Source organism: Vicugna pacos, chromosome 18, assembly GCF_048564905.1.
Source record: "Vicugna pacos chromosome 18, VicPac4, whole genome shotgun sequence".
Lineage (NCBI taxonomy): Eukaryota > Metazoa > Chordata > Mammalia > Artiodactyla > Camelidae > Vicugna > Vicugna pacos.
In genome coordinates, this window is record NC_133004.1 from 46687992 (window position 1) to 46707309 (window position 19318).

The 19318-nt window shown below is 60.9% G+C and overlaps 1 protein-coding gene and 2 long non-coding RNA genes across 5 annotated transcripts in view; 2 read left to right on the forward strand and 1 right to left on the reverse strand.

The window, feature by feature from the left end:
• The window catches only part of CHLSN (cholesin), a 92785-nt gene that overhangs the window by 34830 nt on the left and 38637 nt on the right, over positions 1–19318 (forward strand). The window lies entirely within an intron of this gene.
• Positions 54–2956, forward strand: LOC107034185 (uncharacterized). The gene is made up of 3 exons (XR_012061369.1): positions 54–99; positions 453–2067; positions 2177–2956. It is a non-coding gene; the product is annotated as an uncharacterized lncRNA (long non-coding RNA).
• On the reverse strand, positions 8432–14059 carry LOC102529963 (uncharacterized). The gene is made up of 3 exons (XR_012061368.1): positions 13654–14059; positions 12128–12223; positions 8432–8588 (listed from the first exon to the last, which is right to left on the reverse strand). It is a non-coding gene; the product is annotated as an uncharacterized lncRNA (long non-coding RNA).

Below are 19318 nucleotides of genomic sequence, written 5' to 3' on the forward strand. Positions count from 1 at the left end.
CCGATGTGACTCCTCATGCGCAGCGGGTGCAGGCTGGTGGAGGATGTGGACGTGGCGTGGAGGCCCTGGGAAACCTGTCGGGATTGGTCAGGAGAGGAGGTGAGCTGGTCTTGGCCACCGTTGGAAAGAGAAGGCGGATGGCGGGGGGAAGGCCGGCTTCTGCGAGAGTGCGCGAGTGCGCAAAATGAACGCTTTGTGGGAACGGGAGCAGAGCCTCTTCCTGACAATCAAATGGATCAGAAAGGGAGCTTTTTTGCTAATCCTAAGTTTGGGTGCCGAAAGTGAAACTTTTTTCATAATATGAAACGAAAAAGAGAACGTAAGGAATAAAAATAGTAATTACTTTAGAAAATAATATTAAAATTTTTTCCATGTTTTGACAAATTATTGTAAAATCATTTCCTTTTCCTTTTCTTTTTCTTTTTTCTTTTTTTTTTTGCTGCTGTTTGCAGTCTAGAAACTGGGACCTGGAGGCAGGTGAAGAAATCCTCCTGGACCTTTGCTTCTGATGGGCTGGTGCCCTGGCCCTTCACGGGCTTGGCCGGACCGCGAGGCCGGGAGCTGGCCGTCTGCATCCCCTCCCCAGCGGTGACCCACGGAGTTGACCGGCACCTGGGGAGGGGCTGCTGCCGGCCCCCCATGGGCTCTGCTGGTCTGAGGAGCCCTGGCGACCCCACTGGGAAGGCATCACCTCTCCTGTGAGGTCTTTAGGGGTCGTGGCCAAGGTGTTGCTGACGCAGACCAGACACTCACCTATTGCTTGAAAGTGCCGCTTTGGGGGAAAAGGGAAGGAAAAGAAAAATGATAAAGCACGAGCGTGGTATCAGTTACTACTTTAAAAAGATTCCGCAACCTTTGCTTTGCTGGGGTCGATAAGTTGGATTTTATTGGTGGTTTTGTGTTCTTCATCTTTCGTAGGTGATACCGATTTGAACCACACAAATGCTGCTGTTCTCAGGTTCTCCCTGTAATGTTTAAAGCCTCTGTGTTTTAATTTCTTCGGGGAAACTACGCAGAGGATCTGTTTCACTCTTTAAGCGGGGGCACTCTGGAAAGTTTCAGACTTCCTGGCGGAACGCTCACAGGTGGGCAGACCCTCGGCGCACCTGCTCCCTCCCCTGTGCTGGGCAGACAGGGCTCCTCCTCCCCGTGGGGATGCGTCTGTTGATCCTTGACAAACACTGTTTTCATGATGGTCTGAAAAGATAAGGACCTGGTATAACCCTCACTGCTGACACTTCCCTCATGGAAGCTGGCCCTGAACTCACTGTGAAGGTGAGCACTGAAGCGCTGGCGGTCATCTTGTTTCAGAGAGCCGCCGCTGTCAGCGCCACCAGGTGCGTGTCTCTGTGACGGAGTGGTAACTACCTGCCACCCTCCAGGCCGGGCGGGCGTCTAGGCTGGGGCAGTGAGTGGAGTCGGGCCGTCGGGCAGGGCCCAGCGGCCTCACGCACCCGAAGTGAGACAGGCCCTGCTTGAGCAACCCTGACAGAAAAGCCGGATGGTGTTATTTTGGGCCTGCATTATAAACGGGGCCTTCACACGAGCCGCCCTCCCTGAAGTCACGCTGAGGGTGCCCGTGTTGGTCCACGTCTGCTCCGCCTGCCGCCACCTTGTGCTGCGCCCCGGCCAGACTGTCCCCACCCCCACCTCCATCCCGGCACCGACCCAGACGCGAACCCCGAACCTGGGACGTGCTCACCTGTGTCCCTCTGCGCAGACCTTCTCGGCCAGCCTCGGGGGTGTGCTCCCGGCCGGCGGGGGCCTGAGTTCTGGACCTGGGGTGGAGTGGGGCCCTTCGAGGGATGCCGGAGAAGAGGGCAGAGACTGGTGAGCAGCGCCCTGCCGGCGCCCTCAGCCCTCAGCCCTCAGCCCTGGGCCATCGGGAGAGGAGAGGAGAGGCCAGCCCCCGGTGGCGGCAGCCTTTATAGGCACTGGGCGGCCTCCCTGAAGGCCTGCGTTAACCGCTTTTTTGCCGGCTGTTTTTCTCCTGTGCCGTGGCAGGGAGCTCAGCCCACTGAGTGTTTTCCTGGAGGCTCCAGTTTAACTGCTGTGCTTCATCCACTGGTAGGAACCTTTTTTTAAGTTTGAAGGGATGGTAAACAGATCTTGTTTTATCTTTTGGATAGTAGCCTATCATCCTTTGTTGAAACTTAAATATTCTTGCTTGTTTTAGCAGTGGACCACCTTTGAGACTAAACACGGAAAGTCAGAAGTTCAGACAGGAGCTGTGTGAATTATATGTAGAGAACTTAACCTAGAAATTTCACAAGAACTTTGTAGAAGGAAGTTGAACCCCAGAATTGCAGGCACTTGGGCAGGTGAGTTAGGAGTCGGTGGTTACCCTGCTCCCCGGCTTGCCTGTCTCAGCTCCCTGGCCCTTTGCTCCTGAAACCACCTGAGTGCCCGGGCTGGCGAGTGCTGACCAAGAGGCCCTGTCCCTGCCCGGCCGCCGCCCTTCTGCTCTCTGCCTGCCTGCTTGCTGTGCCGTCAGGATAAGCCAGTCCCTTGGTCCCAGTGCTGACTGACCAAGCACCCCCCCTGCTGGTGGTTGGAAGTTTACCATCGGCTTGGAGAGGCTGGTGGGCCGGCCCCGCCCCAAGGGCCCAGGTGTCCCAGCCGCGTGCAGTGCGGGGCTGTGAGGCCAGCGGGCCTGCGGTGCCCCGGCAGCTGCCACAAGACGTGTGGTTTTCCTAAACGTTGCATTTTAATCCACCTCGTATTTTCCTCTTGGTGTCTTTCTACCTTTCGGAGTTTTTTGAAGCTGTGAGACTGAGCTCTGAGTGGTCTTTGGATGACGGAACGTGAATGAAGCAGGTTGCTGCTGAGTGAGCTCCACAAGGCCAGCCGGTGCCCTTCCGGGGGGTGGGGGGTGGCGCAGAGCTGGGCCACCTGTGCCCCTCCTGGGCTGGGGGGAGCTGGGCTGGCCTGTGCCCCTCCTGGGTTAGGGGGAGCTGAGCCACCAGTGCCCCTCCTGGGTGGGGGGGAGCTGGGCTGGCCTGTGCCCCTCCTGGGGGGAGGGGCTGGGGGTGGCAGGAGACCCCACAGCTGCTGGATGCTGGGACAGGCCGTCAGGCACAGTTCAGTCCCTGGGCCCCTCAGCTCCGCCATGAGCGAGTGCCAGTGGGCTAGGAGGCCTTCTGAGTGCTGGTGATTTGACAGTGCTGGGTGCGCTTTCTGGGAGACGTACACATGTTTTAACAGAGAATACTGTGTTGAATTTTTTATGGAAAAATATTAATTCTCTTGGTTTTTTCCAGCTGTGATTCTACTCTGTTCACTTTTTAAACATTTGAATGACATAAATGAGGCTGATTTGATTTTAGACCTATTTTTGGCCAGCTCCAAAATTCAAGATGATTTGAGCATTAAAAATGCTGGAGACACCATTTTGAGAGACATGAGTCATGAGAAAGTACAGCTTCCTCTCTAGTTAAATAAATAAATAGGCAAAACAAAAATTCAGACCTGAAATATCCAAGTCCCGTCACTTGAAGAACAGCTGCCCACCCCGGATAGGAGCCCAACCTGTGGCTGTGCCACTGGCCCTGCGTGTCCGCTGCCGACTCCCATGTTCCCTGCTGATTCGCCTTGGGGCCCGTGGTCCTGTGTCTGGAACCCTGGTTTTCGTGCTTGAAGCTCAGAATTGGAGCTGAGCTGGGGCTACGAGCTCATGGGGCCCCCCTTTTTCCCAGAGCACCAGATGGTTGAGGAGATCGACCCCATGTGGCTGCTTGGTGTGAGGGCCGGGACCCCGATTTGGGGGCTTGTCCACTGAACCCTGGTTGGTGCTGCAGGGAGAGGGGTGAGAGGACTCTTGGAGGTTTGGGTAGAGCATGAAGACCTCCTAGCAAGTGCTCACCCCGAGCTGGGCACTGTGGTGGGTGTGTGATGTCCACCACCTCGGGGATCCTCGGGAAGCTCCCAAGAGCTAGAGGCTGCTGCTGTTCCCACTTAGCCAGGAAAACGGAGCCCAGAGAAATGGCTTAACCAGGACCTCAGAGCTGGGACTTGGCCCGCCTGCCCAGACTCTGAGCCGGAGGTCTCATCTCCACACCAGCACTTGCCACGTTGGCCCAACCATCCCGAGTAGGCACCTCCATGGAGCGCGGTGCCTGGGTTCCTCACAGGGAACCCTAGATGATCAGCCTCCACGTGTTTAAATTTGCAAACGCAGCCCAGCCCCTCCCCGAGTACAGCTGAGGCTCCGGGCCTGTGTTGTGCCCTCCCCTCCAGGAGTGGGAATCCCCCCGTGGGTCACAGTGCAGTGGGGACGCTCAGAACTGACGCCATGTGGCCCTGGGCCTCATCCCCGCTTCCTGCGCCCCTGTGTTCATCATGACGCGGGTGATGTGAGTAGAGTGAAGCACAGCTGTCAGATCTTCCTCAGTCCCGTGCTGCCCATCAGCTGTGAGCAGAGTCGGTCCCAGGAGCTGCTTCTCTGTCTTCCCTGGGCACTCGTGTCAGTCCAGTGTGCGAGGAGCATTGGCGAGATTTGGTTTACTTGTGAGGCTCCAGCTGTGGGAGCCAGGAGCCCGCGCAGCTGCATGGCAGGGGCAGGGCCGGCGCCCTCAGAGAAGCTGCTTCTGCAGCGGTGACCCCTCACGCACGGTGTCTGTGCCTTCTCTCCGATGTCCAGAGTCGGGGGAGCAGGGTGCACCGTCCTGTGCCTGGAGGAGGGTGCTGTTTCCGTGTGAGGCTGACCAAGTGCCCCGGCGGTCCTGGGCCAGAGCTCTGGCCCCTCGCGCATGCCCTGGCCGAGGGCTGTGCTCCATCGGGGCCTTTTGCCAGGTGGTGTCTGCGTGCGGGGCCTGGCAGCCCTGTAGGGGGAGGGCGGCTCCTGGAGTGTCCCTCACTGAGCTTGTCTGGACGCCACCTGGGCCTGTGCTGTGGGCTCCGTCCCGGTCCTGTGCGTGTGCAGGCGTGGGCACAGCCTGTGGGTCCTGGGCGGGTTCGGTGCCCCAGGTCTCCCGCCTGCAGCTTCGCTGGTGTTGACGTTCGGCAGCTGGGCCCTCTTGGCTGTTGCCGGGTTCCTCAAACCCTCCGAGCAGGATGTGCCGGCGGCCACCAGAACACGGGGCTGCCTGGGGGGGCTGCCCAGCACTGGGGGTTTATGGGTGGAATGTTCCAGAATGCCAGCAGTCTTTGTCCCAGCCCCACCTTGGTGGCCCCCAGCGGTGTCCTTGGGGAAAGGTGAGGGGCCCTGGGAAGTGGCTTCACCCAACCGGGTCAGTTCTGATCTGTCTTTAGGCCCGGGGGTCATGCAGGCTTCCTCCTGGAGTGCACGCCCTCCTGCTGCCAGGAAGCCTGCATGTTCCCATGGCTCCCTGAGGTCCCGTGGTCACGGACGCCTGGGGGAGTGGACCAGGCCCGTGGGCCGGGGGGTGGGGTCTGGGTGCCCCCTCTACCTCTCTGTGGTCTGTCTCTTCACCCTCCCCTCCAGCCAGAGCAGCCCATTTTCTTTGTTTATTGTTTTTTGTTGAAGTATTGTTGCCTTAAGAGCAGCCCTGTTTCCCTCTGGGCTTGCTTGAAGTGAGGCTCCCGCTGCTGAAAGGAGGTGTGAGACCCACCCACCTGCCTTCCTGGGGCATTCCCCTTGCAAGGGGGCGGGGTGGGGGCGGGCACGAGAGGGCTTTCTGGGAGGCTGCGGGCAGTCCTGGAGGGAGGCAGCCACGCTGACAAGGAGCTCCCAGACCTCGGTCTGGGTGGCCGCCCCTGGAACCTCAGGCCAGTCCTGTGCCTACAGAGCACAGGTGTCCCCCCGCTGAGCTGGGGGCGGCTCTGAGGAGCCCACGGTGGGCTGGGCACTGCCCTCACCCATCCTCACGGAACTCACCATGACAGGTGGGCCCCGGACAGGACCTGAGTGTTACAGCAACCCCAGACCCCGGCTGACAAGGCTCAAACACAGCTCTGCAAAGAATGCCGCCGGCCTGCTCATCGAAACCCACGCACCCGAGCCAACTTCAGTGCTCCTTAAAGTTCTCAGCAAGAAACTCAGGGCCTGCGTCTAGCCGTCAGTGATGGTCCGTGAAGAAGCGGCCTTCCCACGCGGCCCCGGGCTTGGCCCAGGTGGGCGGGGACACGCCAGGCCCTCCTCTGGGCGTGCTGCACAGAGGCCACAGGAAGGTTTTATGAACGTGCGAGTAAACGAAGAAGTCGTAGAAGGGGGTTCTCTGTAAAAAGCATTGAGTGTTTTAATGGCGTATTACAGAAGCCGCCTGACTGTTAAGGTCCAAATCGCTTTCCTTCCAAATAAGGAATGCGAATACATCAGTACTGAGAAGTACTCAGTACTGAGAACACTCAAAAGCTGTGTTTTTATTCTTTGGGTTGCAGATTAACATTAAAATATTCACTACAATAGAAGCTATCGCAACAACGGAGTATCGCTCAGCGTTAGAGAGAAGCGAGCTTCCAAGCTGCACCTTAGTGTGTGGCCTCAGCCCGCCTGACCAGGCTCCGCTCTGTGATTCTAGTACGTGGCCTGGAGACGGCAGACCTGTGGAGACAGCGAGAGGCTCGGCGGGCGCCGGGGAGGGTCAGGGTCAAGCTGCAGGCGGAGGGCTGGGGGTTTTAGGGCAGCGAAACTCTCCCATTTGATTGGACAGTGAAGGACGCACGCCGTTGTACCTCTGTCCAAACCACAGGATGGGCGGCACCCAGGGTGGACCCTGATCTACCCGAGGCCTTGGGCGACGGTGACGTGTCCACGTACTCATGGGCTGTCGCACCCCCTTGAGAGGGTGGCTGTGCATGTTTCGGGGCAGGAGGCAAACAGGCAATTTCCTAATTTTGCTGCGTCTGAAAAATGCTCTAAAAAAGTAAGGTCCTAGCTTCTTTTTTTTTTTTTTTAACTATTAAAGGTGTAGGTCTTATGCAGCCAGAGAGATGCCATTCTTTGCATGTCTCTGTGCTCTAGTCAACCAAGAGAATCTTAACATAAAGCCAGCGACAACAATGGAATGAGACTGATCACCATGCTCTGCATCCTGATGTTTCACTTTCTGCAGATAACATCAAACAGAACAGCTGAGACTTTGGAAACCACTTTCACTGATCACCCCGGGACGGCCACCTCCTGTCCACCAGGTCACGGGGACCAGACCTCAGACCTCCAGGGGTGGTACATTTGAGGACAAAACAAGCCTTTGGAGACGTCTGCACTGCCCCCACTTGCTGGCGGTGCTGGAAGTTAACCAGCCTGGCCATTCAGGGCCAGAGTATAGTGTGGCCATCAAGTTACCTAAATAACGTCTCTATTTTCAGGGTTCCCTCTTTGCCCTTCGCTGGCGCGGGGGAGAGGTGCCGGCTTGCAGACGAGGTAGAACCTCCCGCCTGGGTCAGGTGTGTTGCCAGCACCTGCCCCCTCCAGACTCATTCCATCAGGTGTGAGTGTTGGTTTGGGCTGAGCTGTCTCGCTTTTGCAGAAACTGAGTTTCCCATCAAGCTGATTTCTAAGTGCCTCCTAGACAGACCGTCATCCCTGCTGACTCTGAGCAAGTCGCTCTGAGTCTTGGCAGAGCCAGGAAGAGGCCCTCACTGGCCTGTGTGGCTTGTGTTGGGAGGTAGGGGCTCCGACTTAACTCCCCACTCTATTCAGGGAGAAGTTGTTGCTGGCCTCTCTCCTCCGGCACCTTTGGGTGAGCCGCTCCGGGAGGCTCAGCAGGGCCTGCCTGCATGGCCGGTGGAGGAGGAGGGTGGCCAGGGCAATTGCACAGCTCTCCCCAAACAGGGCCAGCTCCGCCAGGTTCATGAGCAGCTCGTCCCGGGGGGCACCGATGTCCCTCCGCAGCTTCAGCCGGGCCCGCTGGACAAGCGCGGTGTTGTAGAGGAGGCGGCAGGCGAATGAGGCCAGGGTGATGGCCAGAACCACCCAGCAGTGAGCTGAGCCCGCGTCCCCCAGGGGCAGAGCCGCCCAGCCAGCCCGCTGGATGCCAAGCAGGGTGAGGAGCACAAGCTTCAGGACGAGGGCCAGCCCGAGGCCCAGGCTGACCTTCACGATCTCGTACTCGGGCCAGGCAGTCAGTGGGTCCACCTGGCACAGAGTGGGTTCGTAAAGCTCCCTGGACGTGCCCAGGAGGGCCACCACTCCCAGGGAGCTGCAGATGGCACAGCCCCCAACGGCGGCCAGGCTGGCTGCGGGCCTCTGGGCCCCTTGGGGGGCCGCGCGCAGGCAGGACGGGCACTGCAGCAGGAACGCGGAGAGCATGGCCACCTGCACGTACTGCGCGTTGAAGTAGCAGATGTTGAACACGAGGGACAGAACGGCACAGCCCAGGTGGGTCGTGGCCAGGTAGTCTGGCCGGCCAATCGCTGTGAGCGAGAGCAGTGTCACCAGCAGACCAGTGGCAGTGAGGTCCGCCAGGCAGGCATCCAGGCCCTGCAGCCTGGCGCGGCCTCGGACAAAGGTGGTCAAGTTGAAGAGCCCGGCCGCCAGGCTCAGCGGTAGGAACAGTGCCGTGTAGACAAGCGCGCACCTGGACACGAGGCTCTGCGCGGCTATGACCTCTTCCACAGCCGTGGAGACGCGGCTTGGGTACCGGATCCAGGACATGTTGTGGGTGCTCATCTCGGCCGGGTCCCACCTGGAACAGAAGCAGCGGGGGACGTGGGCCTAGCGTCAGGCTGCCCCCTGGGTTCGGGACAGTCTGGGACCTCGTTAAAGACATTTCTGGGTCTTGCCCCCTTTCCCGCGGAGGGTGAGGGCATGGGGCGTGGTATTAACAGCCATCTTCCCTGCGGGGTGGATCCTGGGGAGACTCCTCACCCCACCCCTCGAGCACCCCCTCCCCTCATTGCTGACAAACCGCTTTCCCCGTCCCGCCCCTGGAGCAGATGTGTGCCGGGCCCCTGTCTCCCAAACAGGGTTCCTTCCGTGGGGGGTGTCCAGGCAGGAGGGCTAGGGCTTCCGTTCTGAGCCCATTGTCCTGCTTTCCACACCCAGGCCCCTGCCCTCCAGGGGAGCGGCTAGCGCCCGCACTGCAGGTGTCACCAGCTCTGGCCCACTTGTGGGGACTCTGCTCAGAGCTGGAGTCCAGGAGCGAGGGCTCAGCCCTCCTGGCCTGGCCTTGCCACGGGAAAAACCTCGTTTCTGTGTACATGTCGCCCCCTCCTTAGATTTCAGCCAAACAGCAGGCGAGGCTGGCAGACCACACCGCTGTTTGTTCAAAGCCATTGCGAGCAGGAAAAACTGGGGACGGACCCAATGAAACGCTGAAAGGCGGGCGTGGCTCCCCCTGCTGGGGACGGGCCCCCAGCCTACGGCGGGTGTGCCAAGGCTCGTCCTCACTCTGCGCCAGGCCGGCTCCATTGCATGGTGACCACGGGCAGTGGGCGGGGGTCTGTGCAGACGTGGGTCCACCGTGGCTCCTCTGGCTGGCTGTCTCAGCACACGTGTGTGTGGCAGGCTCGTGTGCCACATGAACACTGACTAACCTGTGTCTGCCGCGACATGGCTGCTTGCTTGCTTTCCTGGAGAGCCGTGCCCGTGCGCACCCTGCTCTCGTCCCGCCAGCCTGTGGGGGTGGCGGGGCCCGTGTGCCGCAGGGGGTCATGACGTCTTCCACCTGCCGGGGCTCAGGGGTCAGTGACTCCCTGAGTGACGTCACACCTAGGACTGGTGGCCAGACCGAGAGGAAGTGACTTGGAGTGTTTCCTTGATGAAGGCAAATTGGAAAGAAGATGCTGTGAACCACTGACCCTGGTGCAGGAAACAGCCTCAGGCTGGCCAGCATTTCAGGCCTTCTGGAGCAAACGCCCTTGTCCTTGCTGGTGGCATTTGGGGCATTCTTTATCAGGGGCCACCCAGTTGTGGGTGTGACCTGATGTGCTGGCGGGCCCCGCGTCCCATGTCGCCCAGCCAGGCGGAGGGAGGGCGCGAGTCCAAGCTGGGCCCGGAGTGCGTCCCGGACTCTGCCGACCGGAAGCCCTCGCCTGCTCCTCGCCGAGTTGAGTGCTTCTCTCCAGGCCAGGCCTGCCTTGGGGCGAAAGGGGCTCCAGCTTCACGGGGTCGTCCTCCCCCACGGTGTGAGCTGTCCGGTGGGAGACCGTGGACTTGGGGGTCCTCAGAGGAGAGAGCAGACGGGCTCCCAGGAGTTGGGGCCATGGTGGACAAACTGTCTCCACGCGTGGGGTGTCCCCACGTGCACAGGTCGGAGCACCTTCTGTGTGAAGGTTTGCTCAGACCTTGGTTTTCCACACGAAGCAGGTACACGTGTGAAACCACTTTCCAGCTGAGGTGAGAGTCATGGAGCGATGTCCAGGCCAGTGTCCAGACCTGCTCCTAGACCATGGGGCCGTGGGCCTGGACATCCAGCCCCACAAGCCCCCCTGCACGCAGGGCACCCCAGAACCCCGGTGCCTGTCCTGGTGGTCCCTTTCCACCCCTGCGGACATCCAGGGCGTGTGAGGCACCTGTTCTTGGCACCCGCTGTGATGCTGCCCTGGCAGAGGGCTGGCCCCTCACCTCTGAGCAGGACTTGCTGTGTGGACGGCCACTCCGTTTGAGTAACGTTGGGGTTTTGACTCTATGAATAAAGCTGCTTTTTAGAATTTGAATGTAGTTTTCACTTGAGCACTTTCTTTTCTTGGGTGAGCACGCAGAGCAGGTCTGCCAGTTCTCAGGGTAAGTGTTTAACTTCACATGAAACTGCTTGCATTTTCCCGCACGGCCGTCTGTCCTGCCTTCCAGCCGGGAGCTCTGATGCCTGCGCTGCTCCAGCAGAAACGGAGGTTCTTACCTGAGGCTCAGGGTTTCCTGGGAGGACAGGCCTCCATCTTGTTCTGGTGCCAGTTTCAGGCCAAGGACCAGGGCTTCTGGGGCCCTTCCTCAACTACACAAAAGGGCTGCCAAGGTCCAGCCTCCCAGGGGACTCCCAGGGCCAGAGCCTCGAGAACATTGTGTTCGCTGCTGCAGCTCCTTAAATAGTTTTCAGAGTGGCTCTAGGAAGCGGGTTCTGCCTCACCGGAGTTAGAAGGGCCGGTCCCCGTGGCCCCAGGGGTCCGCAGTGGGTGTGGGTGGTCCTTGCAGCCCCTCCCAGCCCCGGCGTGCAGACCTGGCCGCGTCCCGCCGTCTCGTGGCCGCCCTCCCCTGCACTCGGTGCTCTCTGGTCAGACCTGTATTGTTGTGAGCGAGCTCCAGGTCCAGCGGGGCCACTCGCTCCATTTCGCATTTCCCCGCTTCCACACGGATGCGTCCTTGCCATAATTACCGTAGTGCCACTGACACCCCCCGCCCGCCCCGCACCCTGCACGTTTAACAGCACGTGTACACTGTCTTGATGGGGGTGCGGGCAGGCCATGCTGCCCTCCTGTGCCAGCCAGGGGACCGTGTCTGACAGCGGCGTCCTAGAGTGTGTGCTTCAGGTTGTGGTCTCGCCTGAGGGGCCCAGCCTTGGTCACCGTGGTCAGTGCCTCCCGGCAGGGCCCTCCCAGCACCACCTCGAGTCCCGTCTGGCTCTGCTGCTGGGAACTCCTCCGTCCTGCGGTCACCACTCGGGCCTCTCCCGAGCTGACGGGGCAGCCGACGGGAGGCCCCAGGCCTTAAATCAAGGTCCATGCGGACTGGGTGAGCCGCCGCCCAGGCCCAGCCCGACCCGAGTTGCTGAAGGCCTGGCTGCGAGGGGACGCCCAGGGCCTCACTTCCCGGTCTGTGACAGCAGGCGCCCGGACGGGCTGTTTACCACCCAGCAGCTTCATGACAAGGTGAGCCTGGCACGTGGGGCGTGGGTCAGCTCCCTCCCGCCCTCCTCACTCTGAGTGCCCGTCCCCGGCACACGGAGCAGCCCCGCCGCCGCCGGGAAGGGGCCTCCCTGTGCAGGGCTCACGCCCAGTCCTCTGCGTGGAAGGAAAACCCAACACCCAGTCAGCGCTGGCTGCTTTCTGACAGCTCCCTCCCTCGTCTACAGGACACAGAGCTGCGGCCTCTGCTCGCCTGCCCTCAGGGACAGGGATGAGAAGTCTGCTCACTTCAGATTGTTTTCTTTGCCACTGGGACCCACTTCGAGCAGAGACAGACTTTCGTTTTCAGAGAAGCTGGCTCCAGTCTGCCGGCTCACTCTGAACGCTGAGAGCCAGGGCTTGGAAAGCAGACAGGCGACCAGAGGGGAGGGGGGGGGTGGCTCACCTGCGGGGGTACCCAGCTCCCGCTCCTCCGAGGCTGCACCGTCCAGCACCGTCTTCCCGCCCCTGGGCTCACCCTGCCTTCCGGGCTCTGTGCTTACTGGAAGGAAAACAGGAATTCGCTCTTAAGTCATTCAAACCACACGCTGCATTTTAGGCAAACTTGGTTTGGCCACGTGACCCAGAAAAACCCAAACTGACCTAGAAGGGAGCTGGCTTCACGTTGCAGACAGAAAAAGTAGTGTGTGTGCCTGGGCCAGTGGTTTCCTGCACGCCCCACACGCTGGCTCGTCCACAGGACAGCCCCTCCCAGAAAGCTGGCAACGTCTGCAGCTTAAAACGGGACCCAAAGCCCCACACCCAGCACAGGGGACTGTGCTCGCCACCTGTCTGCCCTTCCCCTCAGGGTGCCCAGGGTCTCCCTCTGCCCTGTGACAGCCAGTGGACGCCAGGTAATGGGGGTCCTGAACGTGGAGCCCGGGACCCCTCCCTGCCGCCCTGCGGGCCTGGCCTGACGGGGGAGGGGGCTGTTCCAAAGCACCCTTCTTTCTGCGTGGGGTCCTCCTCGCCCCACCTCCCCGAGTGGGCTGGGCAGCTGGCAGGGAAGAGTTTTGGAGGGAGTAACCAAGGACAGGGTAACCCAACCCCCAAGAGTGGGCCCCCAACTCTGAGGGTCTTCCTGTGCGGTACCCAGTTTGTCTGGGGTCCCTGACAGCATGCATGTCCCATGGGAGCACCGTGGGAAGCCCACGGAGGCCCCAGGGCGGTGAAGGACGCCCCAGGGCCTCAGGTGGGCTTTGCTGGGGGCCCTGGTGTTTGAACGTCTCTTACAGCTGTGCTGCCCACGCTGTCCTGTGACGTGTGATGATGAGACCGGGGACCCTGTTCCCAGAGCCCCGGGTCCAAGCACGGCTTTGGAGCGTGCTTGCAGGGGTAAGCCTCGCAGACGTTTGAGGACCACTGGGTGTGGGGAGGCGGGGGAGGCGCGCAGCGCTTGGTGAGGAGCTGGGCCTCTGCCTGTGTCGTCATCCTGGGTCTCCTCGGGCTTTCGGGCGACGAGGTGCTATGCTGTGAGACCCCGTGGCCAGCCACCCTCCACTGGCGTCCCGAGCCTGCAAGCCCAGGGAAGGACCCAGTCCTGACAGCGAGTGTGGGCTGCGCCGGAGGAGAGCTGGCGAGCAGGTCGCTTGTCACCCGGAGCCCCGTGCAGGACCCTGAGCCGCCAAGCGCAGAGCGGGAGAGGCTCACGGGCCCCTGCCCCGGTCATTTCAGAGTGGGCTCCGCCGCCGCCTCCTCAGATGGGCCAACAGCCGTTCAGAAAGCCCTCCCTCCGCCCGTTTTGCTTCCCCTCCATGGCTCACCCCACCCCTGCCGTGGCCCCGCGTTCTTTCCAAACTTCAAACCAACCAAAAAGTGAAAGTAGTTTTGTACCTCGTATGACAAGGTACTTACGCATCATAAAGGGTTTTTTTTGTGTGCGTGTGCAGTTGATTATTGAAGAGACCTGCCCACCCTGTCAGGTAAGTTTACCGTTGAGTTTGAGGCATGAAGAGGAAGAGGGTTTCCGTTCTCCAGCAGTGAGCCTTAGCGGCGGCCGTGAGTTTAAGAAAAATGAAGGAAAAGTTGTGCATCTTTTTTGTTCCATGAGCATGTCAGCGCTTTGCCTTTGGCTGCAGCTGTGGCTGTCTTGCCGTTTCCAGACATGGGAGACAAGGTGGCTGTTGTAGTCGCTGATCCCGTGAGAATGTGAAACTGGGTAACATATGAAATGCAAAAAAAAAAGAAAAAAAAAGGCGCGCTGGGTCTGAGCCAGGTCCCGCAGCTCTGGGCCTTGCTCTGCGCTGGAAGCTGGTGGCCGTGGGCCTCCACCCTGTGCCTCCTGTCAGGAGCAGGTGACGGAGCTGCTCACTGTTGTAAGGCCCCTCGGAGTGGCGGAGCAGGCGGGCTGCAGGGGGAGGGCCCGGTCCCCTGGCCGCTGCTGCTCCCCAGGAGGAAGGACAGGCCCCCAGGAGGAGCAGCCCCGCCTTGCACTTTGGGGGCTGGCCTGCCTTCCACGCCTGCGAGCTCAGCCCCTGGGGTTTTTCCATCCAAGAGGCCTGACTTAGCAAAACTGGCTTCCCTGTGAACCCTTCCAGCCTTGCGGGGAAGTTTCTGAGCGCCTGGAAGAGCCACAGGCCCATCTCCCCGGAACCTCCAGTCTCCCACAGGGTCGGGAGGCCCTAGGGCAAGTCTCTGGTTCCAGGGGGCAGCGGCCGCCCCCTGCAGGATGGCGGTGACGGCGCCCGTGTTCAGAGCAGCTGTTTAAGCAGTAAATGAGCTGACGGCTCCGAGTGTGAGGACAGAAGGTCAGGGGCTTTTTGGTGGACAAAGTGACCTCCCGCCCATAGAAGGCCTGCCCTTGTCCGTTCCCGGGGCCTGCCTGGAGCCCCTCGGCGCACCGTCCGTTTACTGCTGGGGCTCCTTCTGTGAGCACCAGGCCACCCACCCATCCCACCGGGCGCTGGCGTCTTCTGTGTCCACAGGTCTGAACTGCCTCCCCACTTGGGTCGTCTGTGCCCCGAGGCCGCCTGCTCTGGGCTGGGTTGGGGGCAGGAAGCAGGGCTCCCTGGACGGAAAGCCACGTCTCCTCCCTCCTGGCCTGCAGCGTCCGCCCTCCCCAACACACAGCGGCCCAACCGCCTCGGCGCACATGTGGGAGCTGGTGAAGTCACCAGCCGGGAGGCGGGAGCAGGGGGTGCTCTGTGCACCTGACGCCTGGAGTGTCACACCCCCCTCCCACCCACGAAGCACAGGACACCTGACCCCCCCACCTCCCGACCTGTCCGCCTGGGGGGTGGGCCGTCCGACCAGCGTTGGTCGTCATGTCAGTCGCGCCCCAGATCACTGCCCACTGCCTTGCTTCTCTGTGTGTCCCCAGCCTCATGCTGAGGAGGCCAGGAGACTGGTGACAGCTGGATCGAGGGGAGTGGCCCCCCCCACTGCCCCTTTCCGGGACGCACTGTCCTTCTGGTGAGCCCAGCGGTCAGACTTCCTGTTCAAACCCACAGACAGGGCAGGGGAGCGGACGCCAGGGCGGGGGTGGTGCTGTCATTTCCTGCCTTGACACCAAGACGCCTCTGCGTGTAGAGGAGCCGCTTTATTCAGAGTGTGTGTTTTATACCACATCACTCACCTGTCTTAAAGTACAGTTCAGTGTTGCTTAGGAAACTCACGGGCTTGGGCAGCCATCACCACAAGGCACTTTAGGGACATCCTGAAGGGGGCGGGTGCCAGGACCCCAGGGCAGCACCGTGGAGACTGGCGGTTTTCCCGAGCATTCTTCAGTCTTGGGACCGTGACGCGCCTGTAGAAGTTTCCTCGTCTGATCGTGAGACCCGAGGGGCGTTGGGGACTGCAGTGGCAGGTGGCTGCGGGTTCCTGAGGGGCTGGTTTTGTGACAGCGGTTCCTGTACAGTCCTGTTCGGGGGCCCCGACTGTATGATCACCCAGTTCAGAAAGTCAGAGGACATTTAGCCAAACGTGAGGCGGCGGCAGAGGCCTGCCTGAGGCTGGGAGGGCGGAAGAAGTGTGGGCCGCAGGGGCAGGGCCTCCCAGTTGTGCCGGGAAGGAGGGCTGCGGTGCAGGGGCTGCTGGGGATGAGGGGCTCGAGGTTTGGGTCTGCGAGTGTCCTCGGCCACGTCAGCTGTGGGGCCTGTCTGTTTGGGGCTCCCCACCTCTCCGGGCAGGGGGTCCGGGGCTCTCCAGGCCCTGGGCGCCGGCCTGAGCGCACAGGCGCACGGTGGCCGCTGGAGGGAGCCCCGCGTGCGCCTGCTCCCGAGGCTGGACGGCCCCGCTGAGTCGCCCGTTATCCTGCTTAGAGCCTAGACGCGCACAGCCACTTGTCTGCCAGCGTCTTATTTCACAGGGTCAGTGACAGCAGTGGCAGGCGGTTTCGAAGCAGCCCTGCCCCCTTGCCTAGGAAACAGCTAAGCTGTCCACACACCGGGAGGAAGTGCCCGGTTCTAAGTGGCCACTGCAGGTGGCCGCTGTGCAGGCGGCCCCGACTGAGAGGGAAGCTCCCCCTGGCTGCTCCCTGTTCCACCCCACGCGGCCTCCGTTCTGCACAGTGCCTGAGCCTTGGCCTGGAAACGTGCGGCCCCAAGTGAGCACCAGGGTGTCGGCTCTGCCCCAGCGGGGCTGGGGCCCCAGACTCCTCCCACCCTGCGCTATAGTGTCGCTCAGACTCGTGCCGTAAGGAGCCTGAGGTGCTGCGCTGAAGGCTCCCTGGTTAAGTAAGGCAGGGAAGGGCTGTGGACGCCCCTCCTCGGGTGTGACCTGGATGAGGAGCCCTGCGCCTCCGGCCGCCGCTCGCCAGCCCTCTCCTGCTCCCCTGGTCCTCAGCCCCCACCCCGCACCCCGTGACCTGTGCTGGGAGGGGCTGCGGCCTCACCACTCAGGACCCTTGGCCGGCGTCCCCCGGGGCTTCGGCTCACCCGCATCCCCGAGTCCTGCAGAACTCAGTCGCATCCACACGCCAGCCAAGGCCGAGCCGGGTCCTGGGCTGGGCCCTACACTTTGAACTCCGTTCTGTGAAAAGGGGCGCCCTCCCCTCACGTCTCAGGGTGGCAGGGTGCTGGGTCTGGGGTGCAGTGCTAGAACCTCGTGGACATGACCCTCCCCACCTCCCTCCCTTGAGCTCCAGCCTCTGCACGGCTCGGCCTGGGGCTAGTTCCTGACGCACGGGGTGTCTCATCACCCAAAAGCCAGTGTTGATTCCCTTGTCCTAGAGGGTCCTCTCCGCTCACCCGCCTGCCCTTTGCAGGTCAGCTCTGTGATCACATCTCTTCCGCCAATGGCTGAGTCCTTCTGCGCCTGGATGTCGCTCAGGCTGCGTCTGTTTCCCATGGCAGCTCGGGCGCCCCTCCCCCAGGTGCCCTCGTGTGGAGCAGGGACCCTCGTCGGGTCCACGCAGGGAGGCCTGGTGAGAAACGCGACCATTGCTCAGGTGTGTCAGCACCTCCAGGGGCTGATGCTCGGCCTCCTGCTCCCCCGTCTCCAGGGGGGCAGGGGCACAGACAGGCTCAGAACCCCCCCGGTCACACAGCAGGTGGCAGCTGTACCCCGAGCCAGGCAAGGGGTTTCTCTTCGAAACTGGGACACGTAATCAGCCCCTCAGTTCCCAGAGCCGTGATGCTCCATGTCCTCTGGGGATGAGGGTGCAGTTTCTGGGCGCCCCCTACTCTCTGGCCAACACAGGCACGTTCTCCTCCTGGGACTTAATCCCGTGCTCGAACAAAGCCACATGCACATCGGGGCTGCTGCAGGCGGAAGGTCTGGGGGTCTGTGAGGGCAAGTCCACCAAGGCATTGGCCTGTCCTCAGAGGGAGGGAGGGAGTCGAGGGGTCACCTCCCGGCGTCCAGAACAGCCTGGAATCAGTTCAGTCCTGGGCCGAGCACCTGAAGAGGACGCAGGGTCAGAGGAGCCCAGGGAGGAGGAGGGGGCTTGGGCGGGCTCTCCAGCCGGGCAGGCCTGGGTTTCTCCTCGGCTCTGGCTCTCCACGCATCAGCCAGGTCACCTGGGGGTGCTGGTGCTGTCCATTCCACATCTGCTCGTGGCAGGGAGACCAAGGGTTTGAACACACTTGGTGCTGAGTGTGTCTGGTTTAAGTGCTGGATGAACGGGGGGCTCACGTGGTTGGTCGTGTCTTTGGGTCTGTAAAGGGCCAGCCAGCACAGGGAAGGGGGTCATTCAGAGGCAGACGCAGCACCACCAGTGGGGTTACCAGGGGGCGGGTCTGGCTCCAGGTGGTGGAGACCAGGGGGCTGGGACCCTGTGGCTGAAGACAGTGGCCTCAGGCAGGCCTCCAGAGGGCCCCCGGCCTGGCGAGGAGCAGGCTCCCAGGGAAGTTACGTCACAGGTCCAGTTCCCAGTGGGGTCGGGGTGGTGCTGCTGCAGGTGTGCCGGTAACTGGGTGACACGGGGGCTCCTCTTACTGGTCTCCACTTCTGTTTGCAGTAAGTGGTTCCTTGGAAAATAACCTCACCTTGTTGACAGGCAGCTGGAGTTTGGGTCTAAGTCTTGGGCTCTGTCCCCGAAGTGGGGTCTGCTCAGGGAGGGAGGCTGAGGAGGGGAACATGAACGCAAGCTGCTCAGACCCGCCTTCCATGCGCGTGCTTCGCGCAGTCTGGCGGAGTGCTTGCCATGCAGGGCTGAGTGGCCGGGACCACCGGACACCCTCGGCCCTGTCCTCTCCGGAGCCCTGAGTGTGGCCAGGCAGTGTCCGTCCTCTTGGAGGGTCATGTGCCCGTGACAGACTCTGACAGAGCTGCAGCGACGAAGGGGCCTGGGGCTCGGGGGGGGCAGGGGGGACTCCACGTGTGACGAGCCGGCCCAGCCCAGGATCCGCCCACTGGCGTGGCTCCTGCGTGGCTGCTGCTGGAAGTGCCCGCCGTCCGGGGACCCCGCCATCCAGCCCATTGACATTTGGGGCCAGCTGTACCGAGTGCAGGGGTCCCCCAGAGAAGTAGCCAAGATGCTGGAGTTTAAGTCACGAGGGGAGGGGCCATCTTGTGGTACTTTCTGTGCCGGTTTCTGGTACACGTCACACACCCTGCAGATCACACGTGATGGTTCAGAGATCCGACAGTGAGGCTCAGACGACTTCCTGGCCTTCCAGTGTGGGTTTTTCTTCAGTGTCTCCCTCAGATGCATGTGTAGGACTTCAGGCCACCCGGGCAGATGTAACGGATTAGAAATAAGAAAGCCCCCAAAAATCCTGACGGATTTTAAATTCAAGAACTTGACTTGTAATTTAACCTCTTGATGACTTACTCCTGTTGGTCCTTTGTCGGGAGGTTCTTACAAAGGAACAAATGTTTGACTTCTTGATGTGTCTGCCAGTTAGCAGATCCAGGATCCTGCAGTGACCTTTGTAGCCTTCGTGAAGGAAACTCAAGGTTAAAGGCACCTTTTGGGATCTTAAATAACGAAGTGTAGTGAAGTAGGTGAGCTTTTGTTTATCAACAAAAATAAGAGCATTGATATTAGAATTATAGTGAAGTGTCAATAGCAAAACTAAGGACCTTGGGACTGTACTGAAAAGCTTATATTCTGGTATCTTGCAAACACATTTGAAGAAATACAGGATTGTTCGAATGAAAACAAAAACAGGGCTGAGTTCACAGTCCACCTCAGCTCTTTCCAAAGAGCTCCTCA